Below are 12113 nucleotides of genomic sequence, written 5' to 3' on the forward strand. Positions count from 1 at the left end.
GTAAGATATATATAACAAATAAATTAAAACAATGAAAAAGAGAAACAATATTTCTTAAACCTGTTATATATATATATATATATTTTTTTTTTTATGTATAGCTACAAGTTTATACGTGGTACGATCCAAATGTTCGGGGAATGCAGTATCTACGACAACAAAAGCATGTATTTGAAGTTACAGTGTATGAAATGGATTCTACCAAACCATTTCTACGTGTTCAGGTTAATTTCACCCATGTCATGTGATTAAACCGTGAGCGCTGCTGTTTTTTTCCGGAGATAGTTACCTTTGTCCTGCGACGTAATCAAAGTGGAGTTTCAAGAACAACCTCCAACATTTCGACTTCACTGTGACCTTTTACCGTAGCATCACCGTACACCTTTCTTAGCAATTTTAAAATCTCCATAGGTGTTTTACCTAAACGCTGACAAAATTTAATGTTGGAGGTTGTTCTTGAAACTCCACTTTTATTACGTCACAGGACAAAGGTAACTATCTTCGAAAAAAAACAGCAGCGCTCGCGGTTTAATCACATGACATGGGTGAAATTAACCTGAACACGTAGAAATGGTTTGGTAGAATCCATTTCATACGCTGTAACTTCAAATACATGCTTTTGTTGTCGTACTGCATTCCCCGAACATTTGGATCGTACCACGTATAAAGTATTGTACATAATATATATATTTTATGAAGTTGGAGCAAAGAGGTATTTCTGTTCTTTTGAGATAAAGTAAAAAAGTTTAAAGAATTGAAGTATTTTATTCAACTTCATTTTCATATTAATCAAGTTCAATTAATCAATGTTCAGTTTTCCTTAACTAAAATTGAACAGTAGTTATGGATTAAAGAGGAATTATTATATAATTTTTTATATTATTATTTGATTTTTTGATTTCAAAATCATATGAATAGGTTGGAGCTTATATTGCATTTGATTTCAGGATTGTTTTATAGCATAAAAATAAAATAGGCAAGTGAATAATAAATAAGATTTGAAATAATATTAAGAATTGATTTTTGTATGATTTCTTTTTAAGAATTAGATATTTTGATTATTTGGAAAGTTTGATGTTAAAATTATTTTGTATTTTTTTTAATGTAAATTTGGTTTTAGTTTTATTTAAAAGAATTATAGAGCCATCTTATTAAGTGCTGTTTAGTTATATAAAACTTTTTTGTCCATTTATTCTCAATATTCTTTGTGTTACACATTTAGTATAAAAGAACAAAAATTGTCATTATCTGATGACGATTTCATTTCCTAACATCATTAAATGATAAATGATGCTTAAATATTGCTATTTTGGATGATGATAATATAATCTACTTCAAATAAAGTTAAAATTAAGTTGTTCTATTATAAATGAAGCTACACTTGAATGATTTTATTGTACTGTAAAAGTAGCATCATTAATTCTTCTTAATTGATTGTTATTAAGTTAAATAAAATCATATTTTAATTTTGATTAAACACTAAGATAAGTTTTATATTTTTAAATAAGTTAATTTACTGAACATTTGTAATATCTATTTATAATCATTATTTTTTTATATAGTAGAATTCTGATTATTTTAGGAAATGAGGATCAGTGTTACCTCAGATAACAAAAAACCTTGATGAAACAGACAACCACAGCCATTTCAAATTATAAATTATAAATCCAACCTTTTATACCATATAAATTAAGCCTTTTTTATATACCTTATTGAATTTAATCAAATTTAAGAATAATTTTATCATTCATTATACAACTAATATGTACAATATTTTTAAGAATAAAAATATGTACAGTATTATTGTAGTTAAATTTTAATATAAATGGTTTGTCTCACATTAAATGATAAAAGGTAACAGAAACAAATTATTCATAATGTGTGTTATCATTTTATAGTTTCTTTTTGAATTACAGTTTAATTAATGTAATCAATATTGCTTTGGTTAATCGAGGCTCTACTGTATTAGTGAAAATTATCAACTATATAACTGAGTTATTATCCTTTTATATTACTTTTAATATATTTTAAATAATTTTAAATAAGAATGTTAGATATTCAATATAAATCAAATGTCTAATTAGCTTCTCACTTTAACTAAAATTGTAAAAGTAAATTTTTACAATTTTAGACATTTTGAAATATGTAAATATTGGCATGAAATCGTAATCATCATCAGAAATTTATTTATTTTTCAAATAAAGGGCATCTCTATGTTGATATGTTCCATTATGTAATTATAAACTGATGATTGTAAATTTATTTTTAAATAAATTTTAAAATGTTAGATGAAAAATATATATAAATTTACGTTACAAAAAATAGTTTTATACTTTTTTAAGAAAGTAAAATACATTTTTGGGTAATGAATATCTCTGATATATATTAGAACAAACATACTTGGAAATATCTAGAGAAGTCAATTGCACTTTGGCACATTTTCAATTGACATTAATTAGACCAATTCCAAGGTAAAATGATGTAATTTATTTACAATGGATAACAATTTATTTGAAATAGACTATAGAGATGACAATAATTTTTAACTTCATATTTCTCTCTCAAATTATTTCTAATATTTAGTTAATTTATAATTGTCAGTATTTCAAATTATGTGTTTCTGAATTTTGAAATATATTACATGTTCTTGTTAACAATGCAAATCAATTTATGTTAAAAAATATTATATTTTTATAATACTTTTGAGTTTAAATATTCTGATTAGTCTATATTTTTTACACTAAAATAATATAGTTACATTTAAATATATTTATTTTACTTGATGATGACAAATTTTATGTAAGTGATTTAAAAATAATTAGATATGTATAAGTTAAAGTATGTAATCTGGGGAATTTTTAATTTTGAGAGAGACAGGTTGACATTAAAGAGTTTTTTACATTGAAAATATTTTTTAACAATTCATTTTGTGATAAAATAGATAAATATTTATACCTTTATAAAATGATAAATAACCAAGTATATTATTAATAAATAAAATAATAATTTATATTAAATATTCTATGTTGAATTCAGATCAACAGAATTCATATTTCTTTGTAATTTAAGTCAGCAGTTCTCAAACTTTAATTTATTGTAAATAGAAAAGATAAATCATTTGATGGATCAGTTGCAATTACTAATAAATAAAAAACAGGAATTTTATAAATTATACAATTCCTTAATATGTTTAAATTTCTCTTGGTTATTTCAAGTTAGAAGAAAAGATTGCTTTGTTTATTTTTTGTAGATAGTGATGTACTGTATTTTCATATATATAACCTTTGATGGTGTATACCAGGGATGGGCAACCTGCGGCCCTCGGGCCGCATGCGGCCCGCAGTAATATTTTTTGCGGCCCGCGTGGCATAAAACGTGAATAAATATATCAATTAGCTTAATGAGATATTCGACAAAAATTCAAACGTTATTTTCTACAACTTATATTTGTGAAAAGTTTTTTTCCAATGAATTTAGTAAAAATTAAAACAAGAAACCGGCTAACAGACTACATCGAAACTAATTTAAAACTAGCAGTGACTGATATTTAACCGAATATTTCCGATATATTACGTTTAGATCTGTGCCAGAAGCTATATTAAGTATACCTATGCTAATTTATAATTATATATGAATAAAGAATTGTGATTTACCGACAGTTCCCTTCTCTTTTCTCTTGTGTGCGGCCCGCGTCAGTTCAAAAGTTTTGAAATGCGGCCCTTACGTAGATAAAGGTTGCCCATCCCTGGTGTATACCTTGGAGGGAACTTTTAAAATCTTTGCATAGCATGCTCTACTGTATACTTTGCATCTATGAAACAACGATTGCTTTCATAATTCCCTAGAATTTAAAATTGTAATTTTTCAATTTGCAATTTAAAATTGGCATATAACCTGTTCATCATACAATCCCTCCATTTCAAATATTGTCTTTTAAACAGAAAATCCACAGCTTATACACATGAAATACAGTATATATATATAATTTTGTTATTAATAGAAATTACTATTGTCATAAGGCTGTAATTTTTAAATTGTAGATCTATAAATTTCCACTCGCAGCCATCTGTTTGCCTGTCCTTCTTTAATCTCAAAAACAGAGTTAGATAGATGGAAGTTGAGACAATATGTGGGAAGCTTAGGGGCAAGAGGCCTTGATCAACTATATACAAATTTCTGGTCTGGATTGGACTTTTAATTACCTGACTTCTGGACATGGCTGGAAGTCAGGTGATTTAAATTCAGAATTTTTTCCAGAATGGAGTTAGATAGATAACCAGTATGATTCTGTTGTTATCAGGAAAAGTAGGATGTACACGGGCAAGACACTACTAAAATTGAAAGCATACAAGGTATACTTTAAATTAAATAAATTAAAAATATGATTTAAAATTTCAGTCCAGCATTGAGACATTGTCACAATAATTTTTGCTCATTCAGTTTGCATTTATCATTATTATAAGACAAAGATTAAAAAGTGTACATATTTATTTGTCTTTAAAATAATATACTTTATAATTAATAATAATAAAAATTTATAAAAATTGTAATTATAAAAAAATTATTACTACAAAAAAGTAAAGAATGAACAATTTTTTCACGTATATAAAATTTCATGTTATGAATATTTCTTAGAAAAAACTAAAATGCAGAATTTATTAAAATATTTTTAAAATGAAAATAAATTTTACAATTGAAAACTAACAAGATTTTAATTATTATAAATAAATAAAATAAATTTAAATGATAAATTATAGCTTAATTAAATTATTTTTTAATTAACTTACATATTTGGTAAATTTTTTAAGGTAAAGTGTTTGTTAAAATAACTGATACTGATTTAAAAATCATGTAAAACATTATTTTGAGGATATTTTACACATTATCTAAAAAGATATATAGAACTAGAATTATCGTATTTGCTGGCATATAAGAAGACTTTTTAACCCAGGAAAATCGTCTCAAAAGTTGGGGGTCATCTTATACACTGGGTGTTGTCTTTTAAGGCAGGTGCTGCAGTTGGCTGGGACGCTCGGGGTATGGATAGAGATAGAGTGGTGTTGTGCCCAGAAAAACATGCATCTTTCACCTGTCCGGCCCACCCTTGTATGTATCCTATTACTGTATCTCTTTCTCTGCCTCTCAGTTCTTGTTCCTGAGGACTGCAGTGAAGCGGCGCAGGTGCGCATCTGCAAGATTTGAGAGGCAGAGAACGAGGTATGGTAATAGGATACAAGGGCGGGCTGGTATAAAAATGTCCAACAGTCAAAACCCCATTGTGGCTCTACCAGCAAGAAGAAAGAAATATGAGGCCAGTTTCAACTTAAAGTTGTGAACTTTGCCATGGAACATAATAACTGTGCTGTGGCAAGATAGTATGGAGTAAAAAATAGTACTCACATCAAAAACCAATAACCGGTGTGAAAACTTTCGAAAATCAAACGTTTTTGACTCCTCTTCTGGGATCTTCGTCAGGCTTATTTATGTTTTCCGTTGAAACCGGATTCAAAGGTTTTTTAAAACTATAGCATGCTTTGCTTCCAAATAATTTGTAAAAAGGAAGCAATTCACAAGCTGTGATGAAAAAAATATAATCGGCCGATAGGGTTGCGTCAAGTGCATGTCATCATAAAATAACTTTTACTTATGAGTATATTATTGCGTCAATCATACATTAAGAGCATAGCCAAACAGCACAGATACGGCAGCATCATAAAGGGGTTATGTAACTGATACAGTAGGCAACAAAACACTCAGGAAGTTGAGGAAGAATCAAAGAGGAATAGCAATGAGGAAACTGACGAGAGAATCCCGATATCGTATAACCCGCAGCTAAAAGGAGTTTACAACACAGTGGCTAAGAAAAAAAGGATTAAAGATTATATACAGAAGAAACCCTTCCATATATGATATATTAAGGAATGGGAAAGACAGCTCTGATCCGAATAGACTCCCGGGTGTAAACAGCATTCCTTTGAAAGACGAAAGATGGGATAGGAATTTACTTTGCATCAGTTCCACCAAATGGCCATTAAATATTAGAATAAAAGAGCACAAGTCTGATATCACATGTAACAAGTATACAACAGCGTTGGCCACTTATGCCACGAACCCGGGCGTAATACCATTTTTTGAAGAAATGCAAATTATAAGAACCACCCAACATCAAGAGTATTTAAGAACATTAGAAGCGATCGAAATTTTTAAGGCGGATTGCGATGCAGGATGCATTAATTTTAAAGAAGAAAAAAACCTCTCCACAGCATGGCAGTGCTTATTGGAGGACAAATCGGGAATGACACAATAATATACTTATAAGTAAAAGTTATTTTATGATGATGTGCACGCGACGCGACCCCATTCGCCGATTATATTTTTTCATAACGGCTCGTGAATTGCTTTCTTTTTACAAATTATTTGGAAGCAAAGCACGCTATAGTTTTAAAAAAACCTTCAAATCCAGTTTCAATGGAAAACATAAATAAGCCTGACGAATATCCCAGAAGGGGAGTCGAAAACGTTTGATTTTTGAAAGTTTTTGCACCGGTTATTGGTTTTTGATGTGAGTACTATTTTTTAAACAATCCGGTATGCGGAGGGAATATAGTAGTATAGAATAACAGAAAAGATGGTTTGGGACTAGAAAGCAAATGAAAAAGCATTAAAGAGTATGCCGAGAGGTAAGTGTGCGTTAAGAAGAGGCACCCCACATTGGCCATAACTCAAAAAACATGTAGCAGACATGGTGAATGAGCATCGCCAAAATGGTTATGTAGTGATACAAAATAAAATACATTTGTTTGCACTTCAGTGGGCCAAATCTAACCCAGATCAAAACAACAGATTTAAGGTCACTGTATCCTGGTGTACTAGATTCATCGCAAGGCATAATATAGTACTGAGGCAAAAGATGAAAATTGCCCAAAAATTACCTGCAGATCTTGATTGCAAAGTAAATAGTTTCCATCGATACATAATACAACAGCACACTAAACATGGCTATGCATTAAGTAGTATTGGAAATATGGATGAAACTCCAATGAATTTTGATGTGGTTGGAAATAAAACTGTCCATCAAAAAGGTGAAAAAACAATTTTAATTAAAACAACAGGACATGAGAAGTCCAGTTTTACAGTGGTACTAGGATGCACAGCTGATGGTGCCAAACTGAGACCAATGATTATCTTTAAACGAAAAACAATGTCGAAACTCAATTTCTCTGTTGGTTGTTTTGTACATGTGAATGAAAAAAGATGGATGGATGAAGAAGGGGTAAAGCTATGGCTTGATAATGTATGGAGCAGGCGACCAGTTGGACTTATTCAAAAACGTAGTCTACTAGTGTGGATATGTTCAGGGCTCATTTAACTCCCAGCACCAAGCAAAGGCTTGCAAAACTAAATGCAGATGCAGCAGTTATTCCTGCAGGATTGACATCGTTGGTACAGCTACTGGACCTAAATAAGCCATTTAAAGATCACATTCAAGAACAGTGGAATGAATGGATGGTTAGCAGCGAAAAGTCATTCACAAAAGGAGGAAACATGTGTGCTCCACAGTTGGATGTTTTGTGCCAGTTTGTCATAAAAGCCTGGAATGATATTGATGCAGAAACAATAATCAAGTCTTTCAAGAAGTGTGGCATATCAAATTTATTAGATGGTATGGAGGATGACTACTTGTGGCAAGATGAAGAGGAAGCTGAATCTGAGACCACACCATCTGATATGGAATTCGATCCTTACGATGACTGCCTTGCAAATGTATCACAAGATGTTATTGATGTACTTATGATATCAGATGACGAACAGGAGGAAACTGTCACACCAGCAAAACCTGTAAAAATACCATAGCTTGCAGTTATGATGGGCATTGCTAACTCGCCAGGGAGTTTCAAGGCACTTGCTCTCTCTCTATTGTTCATTATCTTCCTCCTATCATCATCAGTTCCAGTTTGGTTGACAGCTTAGAAAACAAACAGCAAGGGAGCTCCCATGGATTTATTGTCTTATTCTTCCTTTCAGCTTTAAGAGTGAATTAGGAAAAGTTTAATCCACTTGCACTGTTTTATGTTTACATGTTTGATGACAAACAGCCTTATGTTTATAACTGACAGTTTACCTGCTAAGTACCTGCATGTCATAAGCATTTGAATTAAAATTACCATATTGAAATCAAATTGATTTTTATTTTTTATTTTTATTTGGTGTGCGTTGGAAGATGGATAGTCTTATATGGCGAGTATATTCCAAATTCTATATTTTAACTGTAAAAGTCAGGGGTTGTCTTATATGCCCAGTCATCTTATACACCAGAAAGTACGGTATTTAGTTTTATTTATTTAGTAATTCTGTCTGAAATCACAACAGTAAATTGAGATACTTTCGAGAATCATATGATTTTTTATTTATTTTTCACTTATTTACTTCACGAATTTGCTTTTGTATTGTAATTATTTTCCTTCCACAATTATCCATAAATATTCATTTTTCCATAAGTAGGATTTAATACCAAAATTCTTAGAAATGTATTGCCAAACTATGGAAATGGACCTTTAAGACCACTACAGAAACAATCTGTGTAACCATATGCTTATTCCATATACATGTAGTGTTATCAAAGGTAGAACCAAGCTTAAACAACAAATAATATAACTATTAATGCTTCCAAACAAGATTATTGTTTCATGTATTATAAAGTCTAAAATTAAAAATAATACTTGAAATATCTGTAGCTCAGATTACAATAGAAGTCAGCAGGATCTTTAAGGTATGCAGGGTTTCTATGGTCATCAGGTATAGTACATGTACTGTACATCAGAAACAAAGGTGGTAGAGCAAAATGGATTTTCTAGATTGGAATGGGTTATTATTGATAAACAAAAATATACAAACTGTCTATTGGCATTACTGGTAAATACATTTAATTAACAAGTATGAGCACTTTCAACAGTATATAACAGTCTTTTTCAGGTAATATGGCAGATGGAACACTATAAATCTAGCGATAGAACACATTTTCAAATTGCTCTTTGCACATGAGCATGGAACATAAAAATTTAAAAATGCAAAATTATACACCATTACAAAATAAACATAATATACAATGGTAATGGTTAACAAAAATAATAGAAATAATTGCTAAAAATATAAAGAAAATTATATTCTTAATGATCAGTGATCTTCAACCACTGTGCAATGTAGCTTGCTTTTAGTACTTGGCTTTTCCTTAATTAATTTCCTTTGAATTAAGTAAACAGATGTAATAGATCTACAGACTAGTGGTGGCAGATCCAAAATTTGCCAGACCACAGAATGCCAGATTAATTAAATAGGTTCAATCCGTATTGCCATATAAAAGAAACGAAATTAAAAATAAATTGTGATTTATAATTTATTTCAGTTTTAAGTTACATGCATCTTTATAAAATTTTTAATGTTATTTTTCTCTTATGTAATGTAGACTATGATTTAAAATATTTATTTTAATTTAGTGAAAATATGAAAGTTAGAAAAAATACTGAAATGAAAAATATTAATTATAGTATTTTGATTTTTATTTTTCAGTTACACTAAAGGTCAGGTTTTAGTATTTTACATTTTATTGTTGGCTTTGTACAACATTGGCAATGTTTTGACATCAGATCATGGAGGTTTGCTTGATTGTTCAAACAACTGAAGAAGAATTTTCACTTGGCTTTATGAACTTCATTCTGGCAGAAGAGAAGTAAACATCTTAATGAATTTTTATCAATGGTAAATATTATTATATTTTTAATTATTTAAGTATATCTAATTTTATGTTCTATGAATTGTTAAGCTTTAATGAGTTTTATATCTACTTATAAATTCATTTTCTTATAACAAAATTTTTTTATAATATAAAATTTCAAAGAGAAATTAAAGATAAATTTCTAATTATATGAAATCCATATAAAAATAACAATAATTTAGTAAATCTGAAATTTTTGTAGAGTGATCTTGACATTTATTTTTTTGAAACTGAAAGTGTTAAGAAAAGAAATTATTTTGAAAGAAGCTTCAGAGTTGCCATCTGGCATATAAGTTTGAAAACATTTCTCCAAAACTAGAGTATAAAAATGACCTATCTTGACTTATGTAACAGTCAAGTAATGTTGCCAGTTTAGTATCAAACGAATTGGTAACAAGTTTGGTGACAGTTATAGACTAAACATTTTTGATTTTTGAGTTATTGTTTATGTGAACAAATGTTTAGGGTACTCAAGACCAGTTCTAACATAATTTTGAATAACAATTCAACTGAAGAATACAAAATTATTGCATCAAGACCATTAGATAACATAATTCATAGCTATCAAGAGCTATGTGTAGAAAAGAAGGGAATGCAACACACACATACACACAAACAAAATGTGAACCTTTATATAGAATGGTGAACAAATGGAAAAACACCATGTACAGTACTTACCACGTACTCTAACTGACCACTACAAATATTTTAAATAATTTTATGAAATATGAATTTTAAATTAACATGGAGATTAATTTAATAATAAAAAGTAAACATAAATGAATACTACAATCAAGCGTACATTCACACTGTTTTGAACATCTGATTGCCAATCATAATCAATGATGCAAATGGCAGACTGTAATAAAAGAAAAACAAAAGGAGTATTAGGAAAAAATGGAATATACAGTATGTGAAAATAAATGATAAAAGTGAATCAAAACCATTTTAAATGCTATTAACTTATACAAGTTTTTATTAAAATAGTATATAATATATCTTGTTGGAAGTGAGCATAAAATTGCTTAGGAGAACTATTCATACAGGAACATGACACTGGTAGATTATACAAGCTTTATTGACTAGAAATGAAATACATTTCAGACTATTTGTCCTCATCAGTCCTTTTATTCAATACATATTTGGTTAAAAACATTAAAAGTTTTGGGATTACAATTCTAAATACTTAAGTATATGTACTAAAATACATCAAAAATAATGTTACTTGGAAAATAGTAATAAATCATGTTATAGTTATATGGTGACAAATTGGATTTATAAGTAGTGCATTAAAAATTAAGTGAAAGGTATAAAATTTAAATAAAATAAATATCCTAAAAGTTTAAAAGTGTTAATAAGAAAAAAAGGGATATCTGTAAAATTTAAAACATAATAAATATGTATAAAGTTGATAAAATAAAAATTTAAAAGTAGTAACATAATGTTAAAACCATTAAAATACTAAAAAGGTGTAAAACATCACTGTACAACTTTCAGCCAAATGATAGATATGTGGTACAGTATAATATTAAAATAAAAAGGAAAGTGGAAAGGGGTAAGGAGGAAGTTTATCTTAAAATGGACACTTCTCAGAACTATAGTAGAGATTCCCAAATCTCATATATTATATATTCTTTTAGAAAATTGCATAGAAACTCATACCTGCATATAAGTACCTATTTAGTGATCAAAAAGGTCTAAAGTGAAAAATTATTAAAAATTGCTGGTGGTAATGTTGCCAGTTTAGTATCAAACAAATTAGTAACAAGTTTGGTGACAGTTATAGACTAAACATTTTTGATTTTTGAGTTATTGTTTATGTGAACAAATGTTTAGGGTACTCAAGACCAGTTCTAACATAATTTTGAATAACAATTCAACTGAAGAATACAAAATTATTGAATCAAGAGCATTAGATAACATAATTCATAGCTATCAAGAGCTATGTGTAGAAAAGAAGGGAATGCAACATCAAACAACATTGGATGTAGGAAAATGCGTGTCTTATAGCTAGTGCTGGAAATTACCATTATACTCTTTACAAAAATACTTGATGAATCATGTTGGCTAACATGTTTTGCATTGTAACAGCTGACATTCCATCCAATATGTTGGATATTTGCTTTCAGCTCTTGCAATGTGTGAAGATTATTGGGATACACAGTATTCTTGAGATATCCCATTAAAAAAATTTGAGGGACTTAAGTCTGGGGATTGTTGTGACCTAATGATGACATGTAGTGATTAACATAATGTAATTCTGACTGTAGATCATTTTATGAAAAAAAAGCAGTAAAAATTCTTCAATATAACATTACACATCACACTAAATTTCTGTGCA

General features: G+C 29.1%; 2 protein-coding genes across 6 annotated transcripts in view; one reads left to right on the plus strand and one right to left on the minus strand.

Annotated features, from left to right (window-relative positions):
• Nucleotides 1–12113, minus strand: part of LOC136972479 (THAP domain-containing protein 1-like) — a 306926-nt gene that overhangs the window by 212000 nt on the left and 82813 nt on the right. The gene's annotated exons all lie outside the window — the stretch shown is intronic.
• Nucleotides 1–12113, plus strand: part of LOC136972242 (uncharacterized) — a 46034-nt gene that overhangs the window by 4563 nt on the left and 29358 nt on the right. For all 4 annotated transcript variants that reach the window (XM_067266807.1, XM_067266799.1, XM_067266814.1 and 1 more), the window contains one exon: nt 9568–9756. The gene's annotated coding sequence lies outside the window, so the exon portion shown is untranslated. The remainder of the gene's footprint in view (nt 1–9567; nt 9757–12113) is intronic.

This window comes from Centruroides vittatus, unplaced genomic scaffold (genome assembly GCF_030686945.1).
Source record: "Centruroides vittatus isolate TY-2023 unplaced genomic scaffold, ASM3068694v2 contig_1057, whole genome shotgun sequence".
NCBI classification, from domain to species: Eukaryota; Metazoa; Arthropoda; class Arachnida; order Scorpiones; family Buthidae; genus Centruroides; species Centruroides vittatus.